Source organism: Saccopteryx leptura, chromosome 3 (assembly GCF_036850995.1).
Source record: "Saccopteryx leptura isolate mSacLep1 chromosome 3, mSacLep1_pri_phased_curated, whole genome shotgun sequence".
Taxonomy (NCBI): domain Eukaryota; kingdom Metazoa; phylum Chordata; class Mammalia; order Chiroptera; family Emballonuridae; genus Saccopteryx; species Saccopteryx leptura.
In genome coordinates, this window is record NC_089505.1 from 245,938,991 (window position 1) to 245,956,877 (window position 17,887).

General features: G+C 46.4%; 1 protein-coding gene across 16 annotated transcripts in view; it reads right to left on the reverse strand.

Annotated features, from left to right (window-relative positions):
- DYSF (dysferlin) overlaps window positions 1-17,887 on the reverse strand; it is a 226,753-nt gene that overhangs the window by 178,401 nt on the left and 30,465 nt on the right. The window lies entirely within an intron of this gene.

A 17,887-nucleotide genomic window follows, 5' to 3' on the forward strand; every position in this document is an offset into this window, starting at 1 on the left:
CGACCAGAGCCTCTGTCGCGACCAGAGCCACTCTAGCGCCTGGGGCAGAGGCCAAGGAGCCATCCCCATTGCCCGGGCCATCTTTGCTCCAATGGAGCCTTGGCTGCGGGAGGGGAAGAGAGAGACAGAGAGGAAGGAGAGGGGGAGGGGTGGAGAAGCAGATGGGCGTTTCTCATGTGTGCCCTGGCCGGGAATCGAACCCGGGACTTCTGCACGCCAGGCCGACACTCTACCACTGAGCCAACCAGCCAGGGCTACCATAGACTTTTATACAAAAAATCTTCAAGATATATTACTACATTTCTTTTTTTAAAGTGCTAAAAGTGTGTATGATATGCTACCAACACTTAGAGTAATGAAAAGCACGGTAGTAAAAAAAGAAAAGATGCGCTTGACCAGGCGGTGGCGCAGTGGATAGAGCATCAGACTGGGATGCAGAAGGACCCAGGTTAGAGATCCCGAGGTCGCCAGCTTGAGCGCGGGCTCATCTGGTTGAGCTGAGCAAAAAAAGCTCACCAGCTTGGACCCAAGGTCGCTGGCTCAAGCAAGGGGTTACTCGGTCTGCTGAAGGCCCACGGTCAAGGCACATATGAGAAAGCAATCAATGAACAACTAAGGTGTCGCAACGCACAACAAAAAACTAATGATTAATGCTTCTCATCTCTCCGTTCCTGTCTGTCCCTGCCTATCCCTCTTTCTGACTCTCTCTCTGTCTCTGTAAAAAAAAAAGAAAGAAAGAAAAGATGTCCTGGCCAGTTGGCTCAGTGGTAGAGCATCAGCCTGGTGTGTGGATGTCCCATGTTCAATTTCCAGTCAGGGCACACAGGAGAAGCACCCATCTGCTTCTCCACTCCCCCATTCTTACTTCTCTCTCTCTCTCTCTCTCTTTATATATATATATCTTTCTCTCTCTCCCCCTCCTGCAGCCATGGCTCGATTAGAGCGAGTTGGTCCCAGGTGCTGAGAATGGTTCCATGGCCTCCGCTCAGGAGCTAAGAAGAGCTTGGGTCTGACAAGGCAGTTGTGCAGTGGATAGAGCATCAGATTAGGATGCAGAGGACCCAGGTTTTAACCCTCAAGGTCACTGGCTTGAGCTCAGGCTTATCTGGCTTGAGCGCTGGCTCACCAGCTTGCACATGGTGTTGCCGGCTTTAAGTGTGGAATCATAGTCATGACCTCATGGTCACTGGCTTGAGCCCAAAAGTCACTGGCTTGAGCAAGGGGTTACTAGCTCAGCTGGAGCCCCTGGTCAAGGCACATATGAGAAAGCAATCAATGAACAACTGAGACACCACAATGAAAAATTGATGCCTCTCATCTCTCCCCCTTCCTGTCTATCTGTCCCTCTCTCTGAAACTCTCTCTGTCTCTGTCAAAAGAAGAAGGAGGAGGAGGGGGGGGAGGAGGAGGAGGAGAGGAAGAGGAGGAAGAGGAAGAAAAGGAAGAAGAGGAAGAAAGAAGAAGAAGAAGAAAAAGAAGAAGAAGAAGAAGGAGAAGGAGAAGGAGAAGGAGAAGGAGAAGAAGAAGATAACAACAACTCGGTTGCCAAGCTCTGGAGCAACACCCCAGATGGACAGAGCATCACCCCCTAGTGGGCTTACTGGGTGGATCCCGGTTAGGGCACATGTGGGAGTCTCTCCCTGCCTCTCCTCTGCTCACTGAATTAAAAAAGAAAAACGCATGGTGGTGGCCACCGGCTGAGAAAACAGGAGAGTGGGCAGCTACTACTTAATGGTACAGAGCTTCTGTTTTACAGATGAAAAGAGTTATGAAGATAGGTGGTGGTGATGGCTGCACAGTGATGTAAATGTATTTAATACCATTGAGCTACAAGCTTAAAAATAGTTAAGATGATCATTGTGATACATATTTTACCATTATACAAAAAAACTATTTAAAAAAATATATGCTGGCCCTGGCCGGTTGGCGCAGTGGTAGAGCGTCGGCCTGGTGTGCAGGAGTCCCGGGTTCGATTCCCAGCCAGGGCACACAGGAGAAGCACCCATCTGCTTCTCCACTCCCCCCCTCCTTCCTCTCTGTCTCTCTCTTCCCCTCCCGCAGCCCAGACTCCATTGGAACAAAAAGATGGCCCGGGCGCTGGGGATGGCTCCTTGGCCTCTGCCCCAGGCGCTAGAGTGGCTCTGGTCGCGACAGAGCGATGCCCCGGATGGGCAGAGCATCGCCCCCTGATGGGCATGCCAGGTGGATCCGGTCAGGCGCATGCGGGAGTCTGTCTGACTGCCTTCCCGTTTCCAGCTACAGAAAAAAAAAAGAAATAAAATATATATATATATATATATATATATATATATATATATATGCTACCTATTGTGTGAAAAAAGAAGAAAGTCAGACTCTATATTGGTGATTAAGCAATTATATAAAAATTCTGGAATGATAGATAAGAAAATAAGAACAGTGGTACCTGTGGGGGAGGGGTGAGACCCAGGCAGATGAGAGACAGAAATGACAGGGAGAATTTCTGCTGCATTCTTTTCTTATTGTTTTTGTTTTGGTAACAAATAAAATTTAAATTTTTACCAACTCAAAAACTAAATTTAAAAATGAAACATAAAACCTTTAAAATCTTATCATTTATTCATTCAAAAATATATTTATTTAGTATATCTAGCAAAACACGCCCCCTGATGGGCGTGGAATTTACCTCCAGGAACAACTTTCCTCCTATAGACCAAGTGTGTACTGGCTACAGTTCCAAGCGCTTTACATACACCGATCTCACTGGCACTAGGCCCTGTGGAGCGGGCACTGTCCTTGATCAATCCACCATACAAATGAGGATACTGGGACTCAGAAAGGCATTTGACCTGCCTGATTTCACACAAGTACCAGGCAGATCCTATTTCAAGGCTTTGCCACGCACCCCGTGCCAGCCCACCTGGGACAACTCAGAGCCCCATGAACACAAAATGAAAGAAACACAAAGGTCCTTGGGTTGCTTTATCCTTAGAAAAAGGAACCCAGCCTATAAATTTGATCTGGTTCAACTCTTTAAAAAATCAAATCCAGCCTGACCAGGTGGTGGCGCAGTGGATAGAGCTTCGGACTAGGATGCAGAGGACCCAGGTTCGAGACCCCGAGGGCGCCAGCTTGAGGGCAGGCTCATCTGCTTTGAGCAAAGCTCACCAGCTTGGACCCAAGGTCGCTGGCTCGAGCAACGGGTCACTCGGTCTGCTGAAGGCCCGCGGTCAAGGCACATATGAGAAAGCAATCAATGAACAACTAGGGTGTCCCAATGAAAAACTAATGAATGATGCTTCTCATCTCTCTCCATTCCTGTCTGTCCCTTTCTCTGACTCTCTCTCTGTCTCTAAAAAAAAAAAGAAAAAAAAAATCAAATCCAAGCTGTATCAACCATGACTTATTTTCTGTATTTTGATGCTTTGATGTCTGAGGCCTGCTGACCCTGAAGAGGCTGCCTCTCCCAGGGCTAGCCAGTTTCTAGAAACAGTAAATGATGCACCTGCACGTGCTACTTCCACATGCAGACCAGCCAATCCAGGCCCACAGCCCCACCAGTGTGGGCTCTTATACTCCAGGGCACTATTCCCTGCCCCGATCACGCCAGGGCCAGGCACCACACAGTTCCAGGCAGCCACTACATTCCAGAACCTGCCAAAATTATTGAAACTAGCCAATCCTAAACTCTCTTACCCGGCCTTGCAAGTCCTTTCCCAGGAGCCAAGTGAAGGCTCCTTCCCACATTTTTTCTTACTCCTCTGCCTCCTGGCTGACCCTGTGCTTCCCAAGTGGCCCTGCCTGGCATGGCTGGTCCTTTCCTCTTGGGAATTGGAACCAATAAGATTTCCAAAGGCAATCATCTCCTAATCTGTTGGCCTCACCAAAGCTGAATAATAATTAGAAAAGCCCTATATTTTAAGTCACAAGTCTGCTAATGCTTTGTTGGGAAGATTAGGGGTAAATGGTCATTTCTTAGAGCTCACTAATTGTACTCTGTAGATGGGCAAAACTCTCATATGATGGGGAGACTGGAGCTCTAGTAGCCCGCACTGTGCACCGGAGTTGTCAGGCGGTGGCCTCGAAGGCTGGGCCCTGAGGAGAGGGAACCGAGTTGAAAGAGACAGGGGTCCAGTTAGGTAGAGTCCAGATCTGGCAACTTGGCAGTTGGCTGAAATGCCTGGAGAAACCAGCCAGAAACCATGGACAGGGTTGCCTCTCTCTGGATAGCCAAAGGACCCTAAGAGAGCAACTCTTCCACTGAAAGTGGTCTCCATGCCGGCAGAGAAACCCAAGGCCTTCCCCCACGCCATGATGCTGGGAGCTGAAGAGGAAAGGCCGCAGGAGCCCAGAGAGTGCTGGAGCCCCGGCTGCGAGGAGCCGTGTTAGAGAGCCAGAGCTGAGAGACATGGGTGCCACTCAGATGGACACTGACAAAGACGTGACAGTAAGACAAACCCCCCCCAAGTCCCCCCAAGGAAGGTGACATACCGCTATGATTCTATTGGGTTCATGGAACACCCCAGTGGCAGAACATGCAGCCATCATCTTCCCGCCTTGGTTCACTCCCCGCATTTCATAACAGTCCCTTTCAACCTACAGCAACACTTTGGAAACATCCTTCCTTTCAACTATCTTCCAAAAGTAAATTTTTATCATTGAATGATTAAGAATAAGAGTGCTCAAGTCATCCTACCTGAGTTTAAAAGCCAGCTCTGCCTCTTGACAGCTCTGTGGCTGGGCACAAGCTATATAATCCTTCTGAGCCTGTTTCCTCATCTGTAAAAGTCATCTATTCATTTGACAAATATGTAGTGAGCACCTAACATGGGCCAGGCAAATACTGGGGGTGCGTGCTTGAACAAAATGGACAACCACCCCTGCACTGTTGGAGCTTCAACACCTGTAAGCCTTTTTGTAAAATCCAAGTTGACTTACCTAACCCACTACATGTGCCTGGAGCACAAACGGGGCTTGGTCAATGTCAGTTCCTTTCCTCCCAACCCCACTCATCACCTTCCCATCCTTCTCTGCATGTTCCTGTCCCACCGATCCTGTGAGAACTCCATTATTTCGTGACTTGAAACATTATCATATGGAAGAGGTTAGATTAGTTTTTGGTCATTCCTGATGGTAGAATAGAAATAAGACCCTCAAAATCTCAGGAAGGAAAACTGAGGCTCAATAACAGGAAGAACTTTCTAACAGAAGATTTTTCCTGACTTCAGCACTGTCCTGCACGGATGGAGATGAGGCTCCTGGCCTGAGGACCCAGAGGTCATCAACCTGCTGATGGGTGATGAGTGCACAGGGCAGGATCCATACATGACAGCAGTGGAGCTGGACAGATGTCACCTCTAGAGCCTCCTGCAGAAAAGGCTCACACAGCCCAGGCTGGTAAACGTGCAGGGAGTGCTGGCAATGGAAAACCAGCCTGGTGAAGACCGACTCAGGCAAGAATCATCTGCGGTGCCACATCTAGGGCACATTTCGATGAGAAGCAAGGTATTTGCAGTGTTTTAAAGTGTCTCTTTGACTTCAAAGTTGGGGGAAAGAACAGGAAATATACAGTGGAAAATCAGACAATACCTCACCAGGTGATAGGAATGAAGACCACCAGTGAGTGACGGCATGTGCCCCCAGGTCCTGAGGGGCACAGCACACCTAAGACCTATTCTGGCCAGGAATTAGTAACCTGATCTAATCACGAGAAAAACATCTGACAAATCTCAAATGAGGAACATTCCAGTTTTTTAAATTGGGGTCTTGTATTATTTTAAAATTTGAATTGCCATAACAGAGACAAACGCTGCAGAAATATTTAAGATTAAAAGCAGCCATGGAAACATGATGACTAAATTTAATATGGGAATCTAGACTAGATCCTGCACTGGGGGCAGAGGGGAGTGAATTGCTACGGAAGACATTTGTTCAATTGATAAAAATAGCGAATTAAAGTGTGGCAACCGGGTTAAATGTACTGCAGTTGATAAGTGTACTTTAATTATGTAAAATAATATCCTTATCCTTAGGAAATATACACTGGAGTATTTGGGGATAAAGGGCCATGATGAATATAACTTATCTCCAAAGAGGAGAGACAGAGAAAGGGGGGAGGGTGGAGAAGGAGGGGAGGAGGCAGAAGGGAAAGAGAGAAAATATCATAAAGCAAATGGATAGAAAGTTAACAATAAGTAAATCTGAGTAAATAATATATGGATATTTTAATTCTGTTTTTGCAATTTTTCTATAATTTCACAATTATTTTCTTTAAAAAGCTCCAGAGGGTTTCCACAGGTCAGTTTCTCATTCTTTATTTTTTAAACTAAGAAAAGGACATATCAAACAAAAACAGGTAGAAACATTCATCGCTGACTCAGCCGCCCCTTCCTCTCGTTAAATTCAATGTGTCAGTTGTGACAGGAAAGTCAGAGAGCCCGTGTCCCAGCCGGACACATACGCACGCAAGCAGGGGAGGTTTAAGTACCGGTGAGCCCTCCAGCCCTCAGCCATGTATGCCTGGCCACGAGAGACAGGAAATGAGGGTTAGCCGGACATTCCCACCCCCTGACCCCCCCTGGCCTCTGGCAGCCTTCCCACCAATATTTGATTCCCCGGGGCTGCCCAAAGGTAACTAAATAATTTTCCACTTCAATCCAGAGAAGACAGAAAAAACAACAACAATAAACCCTATTTTGAAAGCCAGGGATTCCCTGGATAGATTCCAGGACAAAATATAGTTATAAAAATCCTTGGAAAAATAAGGATAAGGTCAGCACTTCCGAGCAGGCTGAGAACAATGGGACGGTGAGCTGCAAATATTTGTGCCCAAAAGAGCCTCCCCAGGATACCAGAAAGGGGGGCTGCCAGCCGCTGTGCTGAATCCCAAGGGCGGAACTTTAGGCCTTATTTCCCCAACTTCTAACAACAGCAAACCACCTCTCTGCCTTTTTAAGTGTGTAAGTGCATACATGCACACGCACACACACACTCATCTGAGTGTACATTTCCATGTGCAATGACACTGTCATAAAGCAACTGACAAATGACAGGCAGGGAGAAAATACCCTCCACACATAAAATAGACTGAGGGTTAAATATACAAACCACTGAGAATGGCTAAGAAAAAGACAAGCAACTCAAAAAAGGATAGGTAACTGCAGAAGAAGAAATTCAAACAGGCAATAAATACACGGAAAGATGCTAAACTTTACAAGTAGTCAAGGAAACACAAATGATAAGATAACGACTTTTCCTCCCATGGTGCTAACAAAAATAAATAATTGACAGGCACTTTTTTCATTCTGTGGGTAGACATAAATTAGGACATTTTGAAAAGTAATCTGGTAGAAACTACGAAAATGTTACATGCTCCTACCCTGTGATCCAGTAATCCCATGTCTAAAGACCTGTCTGAAAGAAGAAATAGACTAAGGACATAGAAACGTCTGGATAAAGATGTTCAATAGTTAATCATCCGAGAACAAGAAATTGGAAAGTAACTAAATAGTAGTCAATAAGGCTACTCAGTGAAATATACACACAACCGTTTAACATGGGTTATCAGTACACACTGATGAAAAAGGTTCATGAGGTGACAGAAAGCAAAGTGCAGGCCAATATGAAGAGCCTGATTCCATTTCTGTATAAGTAAATGTATGTAAACAGATGTTTGCACATGCTTAGGAAAAGTACAGAGGGTTATATAATAAAATGTTAACACTGCACCACTGGAAGGAAGGGGAAGACAGGAGGACGGTGAGAGAATTGCACTTTTTCATGAATGGAGCTTATGTGTGCCTATAAAAATACTTAAAATTTTTAATGTTTGTAGGGTTTTTTAGTTTTTTTAAAAAAATGTGTGTGCCTATATGTATACAATATGCTGGTATGCACTCAGGTCTAGCCACATGTCTACATGGGGCCTGAGCACAGTGTCATATTCATAGGTGTGGTTTTTGTATGTACATCACTGTGATCCTACTATGACCAATACTTCCCACTTACTGAACGCCTTCAATGTGCCAAGCACTGAGTAGGCATTTGATATCCATGCATTATCTCATTTTAAACACTGTAACAGCTTTGCAGTGTATGTACTGTTACTGCCTTGGACACAGAGGTTCAGAGAGGTCCAAGTCACAGACAGTGCCAAGGTGAGACTCACTACGGAGAGTGGGGTCCCTGAGAGAGGCCTCTGACCCTTCCTCTCAGGCCACCTGCCTTGCCCTGCCCTGCTCAGCTCTGATGGACAGCCTGGGGGATGGAGACCACCAGCTGCTACCAGGCTGGAACCCCTTGGCCACATCAACACACTCCAGGTGTGACACTGACTGACCAGACCTGGAGTGTCATCTGTGACACTCCCCTGCAGGCATCTCTTGCATGAAGGTCCTCTTATTAAGAGGACTAAGATTCGTGTTCAGTTCCTTCCTGGAAATGCCTACATCCCCCAAAATATTAAGCCCGTGGTCGAGGAGGCACCCGGACACCCCCACATCCACCCTGGAGGCACCAAAGCTTACTCCAGGCTCAGTGACAGCCCAACGGGTGATAGTCACCTGTGCCAGGAAGGCCCACCATTCCCAAGGTGTTTCCTCATAACCTGTTAGGGTGCCTGACACTCACCATTAGCATTCTTTTGGCCCAGTGGTCAGCAAACTCATTAGTCAACAGAGTCAAATATCAACGGTACAACGATTAAAATTTCTTTTGAGAGCTGAATTTTTTAAACTTAAACTATATACATAGGTACATTCCTTACTGAGGTAGCGCCCGCAAGTGGTGTTTTGTGGAAGAGCCACACTCAAGGGGCCAAAGAGCCGCGTGTGGCTCGTGAGCCGCAGTTTGCCGACCAGGGGAAGCAGTCTGGCACCTAAAACAGCATCCACTGGGTTCCTAAGAGGAGCAAAACATTGAACCATAGGCTGCCACCAACACTTCAGTATGAATTAGTCCCTTTTCAAACCATAGCTGGCTGAAAGGAGCCTTTGACGGGAAAGGGTTGAATCAGTGGGAGTTGAAGCAGCAGGGGTCAGCAGGAGGGCAGCACAAGAGGAGAAGGAAAAGAGGATGTACCAAAAGGAACCACGTTTCCTGAGCAGCCCTTTGTGGCAGGTCCCTTGGATGTGATTTAGCATTTGGTTCAATACTCCCTAAGGAGGAAGAAAGGCTCAGGGAGCTTAGGTGACCCGCTCGAGGCCCCACGGCTGTTGAGATGGCACCCTAGCTTTGGCCAGAGTCCACCCTCATTCCACTGGACCAGCTCACAGAGCCCAGCATAGGGGTGGGAGGCACAGCAGCTGCAGGGGGAAAGAGAAGGAGCAGTGGCACTGAAGGAGGTTCCGGAGCTGGGCCCCCGGCCAGTGCAGGTGCCACGACTGACGACACAGATTGTGGGGAAAGTGAGGCTGGCAAGGAGGCTCTGTGTGCAGGTGAGAAACCCCTCAATGCCCCACTTTATAGTGTCACCGGGTCATTAAAATGTTGCAAGTGGCTCACACTATTCCAAAGAAAACACTATTGTGAATACCTATGTGAAAGCTTCTTTAAAAGCAGTAGTGCCTCCCAACTGGTTCTTGGTGTAAATCTAGGTCTCCTTCTATACTTCTTTTATTTTATTTTATTTTAATTTATTGTGTTAACATGGACTCAAGTGTCCCACTCAATATAACACCCTCACCCCCCACCCCCGTGTTCCCCATTATACCCCCTTTGCTCCCCTCCCCCTAACTCCCTCCCCCCTTCCCTCTGGGAGTTGCTGTCCTGTTATCTGTATCTCTGTGTTATGTATATATAATTTCACTAATCCCTTCACCTTCTCTGCTCCCATCCCCTTATCCCCCTTCCCTCTGACAGCTGTCCCTCTGCTCCCGGTGACCCCACCTCTGCCTCTATTCCGTTCCTCAGTTCATTTTATTCATTAGATTCCACATATAACTGAGATCATATGATATTTGCCTTTCTCTGCCTGGCTTATTTCACTTAGCATAATAATCTCCAGTTCCATCCATGCCATTGCAAAAGGAAAGGGGGCTGAGCACACATTCATTCTGAGGTATGCTTGTCAGATCTAATACGAATTCCCTGTTAAGTTTACATCCAGATAAACAATGAATCATTTCTCAGTGTATGTTCCATGCAATATTGGAGCCATTCACACTTAACTGAGTATCCTGACTCTTTTTTTTTTTTTTTTTTTTTTTTACAGGGACAGAGAGAGAGTCAGAGAGAGGGATAGATAGGGACAGACAGACAGGAACGGAGAGAGATGAGAACCATCAATCATCAGTTTCTCATTGCAACACCGTAGTTGTTCATTGATTGCTTTCTCATATGTGCCTGAACCGCAGGCCTTCAGCAGACCGAGCAACCCCTCGCTCGAGCCAGCGACCTTGAGTCCAAGCTGGTGAGCTTTTGTTCAAGCCAGATGAGCCCGTGTTCAAGTTGGCGACATCAGGGTCTCGAACCTGGGTCCTTCCGCATCCCAGTTCAATGCTCTATCCACTGTGTCACCGCCTGGTCAGGCAGTATCCTGACTCTTTGTTGAAGCCGTCCACCCTGCCCTGGGCCTAGTCAGGTCTGGGCCAGCGAGTTGCTGCAGTCAAAGTGAGCATCGTTTTGACCTTGGTGCTTTGGCCCTATAGAAACTTTTGCTTCCATGTTTACATTTGCCAAACATTTAAATCAAAAATATACACACAGCCCTGGCCAGTTGGCTCAGTGGTAGAGCGTCGACCTGGCATGCAGGAGTCCCGGGTTCAATTCCCGGCCAGGGCACACAGGAGAAGCGCCCATCTGCTTCTCCACCCCTCCCCCTCTCCTTCCTCTCTGTCTCTCTCTTCCCCTCCCGCAGCTGAGGCTCCACTGGAGCAAAGATGGCCCAGGTGCTGAGGATGGCTCTGTGGCCTCTGCCTCAGGCACTAGAATGGTTCTGGATGTAACAGAGCGACGCCCTAGATGGGCAGAGCATCGCCCCCTGGTGGGCATGCCGGGTGGATCCCGGTGGGGCACATGCGGGAGTCTGTCTGACTGCCTCCCCGTTTCCAGCTTCAGAAAAATACAAAAAAAAAAAAAATTTTTTTAATTAAAAAAAAATACACACACATTAATTAATTTTCATTGGAAAGGCATTTTCCAGAACAAATTAAGCCAATTTAATTTGTTGATACATTTTCTAAACAATGCAATTAAAATCTCCTTTTTTCTTAATCTTTGTTTTTATTTTACCAAAATCATTGTCATTGATAACAATTATTTTCTGTTTAAGTTTCCCAACACAGATTTAGCTAAAATATTTATTTATTTATTTCTGGTTCACACCAAGCTAAATAAAGCTCCCTTCCATTCTGAGTTTTCTTTTGTAGAATTATTTCTATTAAATCCCATTTTTGGCCCTGGCCAGTTAGCTCAGTGGTAGAGCATCGTCATGGCGTGTGGAAGTCCCGGGTTCAATTCCCAGCCAGGGCACATAGGAGAAGCGCCCATCTGCTTCTCCACCCTTCCCCCTGTCTCTCTCTTCCCCTCCCACAGCCAAGGCTCCACTGCAGCAAAGTTGGCCCCGGGCATTGAGAATGGCTTCATGGCCTCCACCTCAGGTGCTAGAATGGCTCCAGTTGCAACGAAGCAACCGCCCCAGATGGGCAGAACATCACCCCCTGGTGGGCATGCCAGGTAGATCCCGGTGTGGCACATGAGGGAGTCTGTCTCTATCCCTTCCTGCTTCTCACTTCAGAAAAAATACAAAAATATTTTTTAAAATTTCCCATTTTTTCAGGTCAGCGTTTACAGTTGCCAACAAGATTCTCCAGTTGGTTTTCATTCCCTTAACAATTATATCATGTGCAGTTTTAGCCATGATTATTGTATGGTGATTATTTCCACCAACAATTACATATACAAGCTATTACCAGGATGACAGAGTATATTTATTTCTTAGTTAGTCAATGAAAAAAATTGGGAGCAATTCCTTGCAGAAGTGCCAGCACTGCCAGAGGCTGGTTTAACGGCAGGTGCACCAGGCGCATGCCCTGGGCCCCGACTTCTGAAGGGACCTGCAAAACCCCAACTTTACACTTTTTTCTAATGATACCAAGTTTGGTTTTATATGTGCAATTTTAACATTAATAGTACATGATATTTCTTATCTATTTTTAAAAAACGGTTAACATGTATTTTAATTTTTCCTGTCTCTCTCTTTTTAAGGGGCCCGATATTTTCTTCTGCGCCCGGGCCTCAACTGACCTTAATTGGCCTCTGAGAACTGCTCTAAGGCAGTGGGTGCTCAACCCAGGTGCACACTGGCCTACCCTGGACAGTGTCAAGAAGTGCTCACGCCTGCATCCTACGTGAGTTTGTCCTTTACTCCATTTGCTGCAGAGCCCAGACTCTGATCTAGTTTAAAGCTCCCAGGTCATTCTAACACACAGCCAGAATTGGAATGCTATTCCAAAAATCTAGAGCTGCACATCCAACACAAAGGGCCACAAAGCACGCTAGCTATTTAAATTTAAATTAATTAAAATTAAATAAAATTTAAGATTCAGTTTCTCAGTTACATTAGCCAACAAGTTCTCTTGGGTAGATCTTGTCTGGAGATGAGATGAAGGGCCTCCCCCCAGGCTGCACAGTAGAAATACCCAACCCCTGGGAGTTTGTAATGATGCACAGGCCCTGCCCCCAGCCAATTAAATCAGATCCTCAGGTGGGTCCAGACAGTGGTGCTGTAAAAGCTGCCAGGCATGATTTGATGTAGCTGGATTAGGAACCTTGGGGCTGAAAGCAGCCAGTCAGGGACCAGGGTCACCTCCGCCCCTCCTCAGCCCAGAGTAAACAGGAAGTTAGTTGTTCAGTCCAGCTGGGTTTTCCATGACTGTCTCCCATCCATAAGAGTAGCATTGCCTTTTATGTACATTCCAAATCTGATTTTATCAACACGAAGTTTATTCACCCCTGCAGTAGGCGGTGGGGTCCCTCGGGCTGAGGCTGGGGGGAGTGCTGAGCAGCCAGGAGGCAGGTCCAGCCTAAGACTCCCCTCTGAGGCTTCCCAGGATCCCACTCCAGGCCAGCAGACCAGTCTCGTAGAACCAGTTACCCAAAACTGCCATCAGCCATCAGAAGAAATGCAGAAGTGTCCAATGCCCCAAAAGCCTTACGGAGAAAGAGGAGAGTGGAGGAGGAGGGGACTCGGTAGAGAGAAAGACTAAAAGGACAGGGGGATGAGAAGGGGAAAGAAGCAAAGTGAGAGACTTTGAGTCTAAAGCAAGGGTCAGGAACCTATGGCTTGTGAGCCAGATGTGGCTCTTTTGATAGCTGCATCTGGCTCACAGACAAATCTTTCATAAAAATAATAATAATGTTAAAAATATAAAACATTCTGCCTGACCAGGCAGTGGCGCAATGGACAGAGCGTCAGACTGGGATGCAGAGGACCCAGGTTCGAGACCCCGAGGTCGCCAGCTTGAGCACGGGTTCACCTGGTTTGAGCAAAAGCTCACCAGCTTGGATCCAAGGTTGCTGGCTCAAGCAAGGGGTTACTCAGTCTGCTGAAGGCCCATGGTCAAGGCACATATGAGAAAGTAATCAAGGAACAACTAAGGTTTCGCAACAAAAAACTGATGATTGATGCTTCTCATCTCTCTCCGTTCCTGTCTGTCTATCCCTGTCTATCTATGTATTACAATCCATTCATTTTCTACCGCTTCTGTTCATGGTTGCAGGTGGCTGGAGCCAATCACAGCTGTCCTCCAGGACATCAAATTTTCATTGGATAATACATAGCATACACGGGTCATTGTATGGCTCTCACGGAATTACATTTTAAAATATGTGGTGTTCATGGCTCTCTCAGCCAAAAAGTTTCCCGACCCCTGGTCTAAAGAGTAAGCAAGGCATTAAGGCAGTGGTTCTTAAACTTTTTGAAGTCGGGGCACATTTAAAATCCTATGAATAATTGTAGGCACACTATATACAAATTTCTGAGAAATATGTTATAATAATTAAGTCAAATATTAAAATATATATATAAAGTCCAAGCATGCTTTTATGGTAATTAAACAAAATAAATATGACAATTAAATTTATTCTGACATTAAAAAATATTTTTATGTTACTTTTCTTGAGTTATGCTTTTCAGAATTCATAAAAAAGAGGGGTTAAAAAAATTAAAAACTACAAAAAAAGTTACCTTTTTATATATATAGATACATTCTTAGTAAGATTTGGTAAATTCGGCAGGTCCCCGTATGAATGTGTTAAGTTTTTTCATTCTTGTGTTTAGTGAGAAACATGAGCCTGATATGTCCTAGCAATTTCTTCAATGTTTGGGCACATATCTGAAAGGCAAACTCTCATTTCCTCGTCAATACATTGAAGAATTCCTCTATTTTTACTCTTAATTGTGTTGAGTGCAGAAAACCCCCACCATACATATCATCTAAACTTTACACCAAACAAAGGATATAAGAAACTTGCCTCCAGTCTTTCTGGGGAACATGGGGGGTAGTGTAAACAATCCAGCACCACAGCTTAACAGCCTTTTGCAACCTAATCAGGCAAGTGGAGTGGGGAGTTGGGCAGACTGTCAGCTTATAGCCAATTCCTCACACCTCTGTCCCCCCAAAATTTAAACTCCAAAAACCCTGTTGGTTTTTTTGGTCCCCAACAGGCACATATTTCTCTGGAATACCATAGGGCACACCTGGAAATCTTCTAGGGCACACCAGCGCACCCTGGCTCACACTTTGAGAACCACTGCACTGAGGGAAACTCTAGAACAGCGGTTCTCAACCTGTGGGTCGCAACCCCGGCGGGGGTCGAACGACCAAAACACAGGGGTTGCCTAAAGCCATCAGAAATACATATTTTATGGCTTTAGGCGACCCCTGTGTTTTGATCGTTCGACCCCCGCTGGGGTTGCGACCCACAGGTTGTGAACCGCTGCTCTAGAAGCAGACAGAGCCAGAGGAAGGAGGCTGGGAAGAGGGAGAGGAGGCCAGACAGAGGGAGACCGCAGGAGCACATGACAGTGGAGGGCTGTGGTCCTTCTGCCCAGAAGAAGACCCAAGGAGGACCGCGAACTCACAGGACACACACCCAATACTCCCAGAAATGAACGGGGCTGCTGCATGGTGACCCCATGGGACCTCACTGAAGCCCTGAGGACAATCAGATGACAAAAGTCACTGTCACACCTACTATTTCCCTGTTTGCTTCCTGACCAGATAGTGACAGCTGGAGGTCAGTCAGTAGGTGTTCTATTTACAATGTTCATTGAATTGGGTTCACTGAGTTTTTTTCTCTTCTCTCTTTCAAAATGAAAAATGTCACAGGGTTACTCTTGTTAGTTACTTTCTGGTTTTGGTTTTGGGTTTTTTTTTGTAGCTTTCGACTTTTTAATCTTGGATTCTTTCCTCACATTTCATGTGTAAGGTGAAAGAACTGTGAGGTCTAACTGTGGAGGCATCATGGAACTACTGTGCAGGTATCCTGCCGGCCCAGCCCTCTCCAGCAGGTTCGCCTCATGGCTCTAACATTCAAGCAAACTGCTATCAAAGCTGTGTCCCGCCCGCCCCGGGCTTCTACAATAGAGCCAGAATTCTATCATTTGCACACATGACAGCATTGTTTGGGCAACCTCTGAAATTCTTCAGATATTTATGACTGTAAGTTTAAATTTGGCTTAGTTAATACTTAATTTTTAATTGCCAAAAATGCAAAATTGAGATAAATGTTTGGAAAAGTCAAAAATTATATTCAAATGGTTATCAGAAAGAAGTTTCTGGTAAATTGGGAACTTACATGAATTTGCTTTTGCTTTTTAAATTGATGTTTGAGGAACTGATTACTAGCACACTGGCCAAGAAGTGAACAAGTCATTTGGGAACTGGTTTTCTGAAAGGGAGCTTCCCTCCAGCAGCTAAAGGACAACCACAGGGGCCAACAATAGGGCCCCAATGTGCAATGCAGGCTGGCTTCTGAGGTGACCTCTGACCCACAGCATCAGGACAGCCTACGTGTGGCATTGGTCTGGTGTCACCCTGAAGATCAGCATGACCTTTGAACTGATCAAACATATGTCCATGACCCCGGCTCTAATGCTGACTTCATGGTCTTAGAAATCTCTACACAGGCTCTGTAAAACGCTGAATCTGACAATGAAAATGAAATATGTATTTCCTCTACATGCCTTGTAGTAACCAGACTGTCCTTCCTCTCCCCGCTAAGCTCTCTCTCTCCACACCAGCATCAGGGAACTGAACTCTTCAGAAGGTCCCCGCCTCCTCCTGGGGCTTCCAGGAGCCTCTGAGAGGCACAATGATTATGAGCATGTTGCAGATGAGCCCTCTAATCACAGCTCTACTATCACTAGCCTCTCTGTATGTGTGTGACAAAGACAGAGAGAGGGACAGATAGGGACAAATCACCTGGGAAGGGAGAGAAATGAGAAGCATCAGTTCTTCATTGAGGCATCGTAGTTGTTCATTGATTGCTTTTCTCATAGGTTCCTTGACCAGGGGACTATAGCAGAGTGAGTGACCCCTTGCCCAAGCCAGCAACCTTGGGCTCAAGCCAGCAACCTTGAGCTTCAGGCCAGTGACCTTTGGGCTCAAGCCAGCAACCCTGCACTCAGATGAGCCCATGCTCAAGCCGACAACCTCAAGGTTTCGAACATGAAACCTCAGCATCCCAGGTCAATGCTCTGACGACTGTACCACCACCAGTAAGGCTCACTAGCCTTTGAGAAAATTACCCAATCTCTCAGAACCTCAGCTTCTCCATCTGTAATGATGATAATTATAATAGTAGTACATAACTGATTAAGAAAGATCTTGTACAGCCCTGGCCGGATAGATAGCTCGGTTGGTTAGAGCTTCATCTGGAAGCACAGAGGTTTCTGGTTCAATTATGGTCAGGGCACATACAAGAACAGATTGATGTTTCTGTCTCTTTCTCTCTCTCTCCTCCTCCCTCCCTTCCTCTCTCACTAAAATCAATAAATAAAATATTTTCATTAAAAAGAAAAGACCTTGTATATACGGACTCAGCACAGGGCCAGACACTTAACTAGGTTCTCAGTAAACATCAGTTGTTGTGGTTTTGCTAATATTATCCTCAGCCTGGTGCTGGAGGCCACTATCAATCTGGGCCCACTGTTCCCTTCTCACTGGGCTCATATGTCATGTGACTTAGTCCCACTTATATGGCCTTAGCCTGGCTGCCCTTTGTACCCAGACACAGAATGAATGCCCTCCCTTTCTCACCTCTCTAAAGCTTACCCCCAGCCTCTAAGTCAGGCTGTGTGGCCTCCTCCAGGATGCCTTCCAGGACCACCCAGTGCTCAGCGTCACCCCTTTCCTGACCTGCAGATCCACCATTCTTGTTTGTTAGAGGCTGTCATGTTTTCTACAAAATGTTTGCCTGTGTTGAGATAGCTTAGTGTGAGCTGATTCCAGCCTCTGCCTCCTGTGCAAATAGCGCTGCTGAGGCCCTGGGCCCCCACCCATTGCAGCCTCACCTTCAGCAGGCCCAGCAAAAGTGCCCCCACACTCCACACAATACCATGCCCTGTACCCATGGCCAGCAGACTCACAGAGAAACTTCCAAGCTTTTTAAGATTTCAAACTTTCCAACTGTTTTGGAGCCTGAGACCCTTGTCAACCTTCCCCAGGTCTCTGAATCCTCCCTCCTTCCCTCTTTCTCCTCCCCCACCCCAAGGTAACACAGCCAGGCCTCCCAGGACTCAGACATCACTGACCCAGTTCCCAAACAAAGGCTCCCCTGTAAGCAGATCACAAAACAGCAAGGCCATCATGCCTGATCCTTATGCTTGGTCTCAGTAAATGGCACTAAGAGCATGAACCCACCCCTACTAGCACCTAACACAGCTGCACCTGCACCCCACCGTGCCC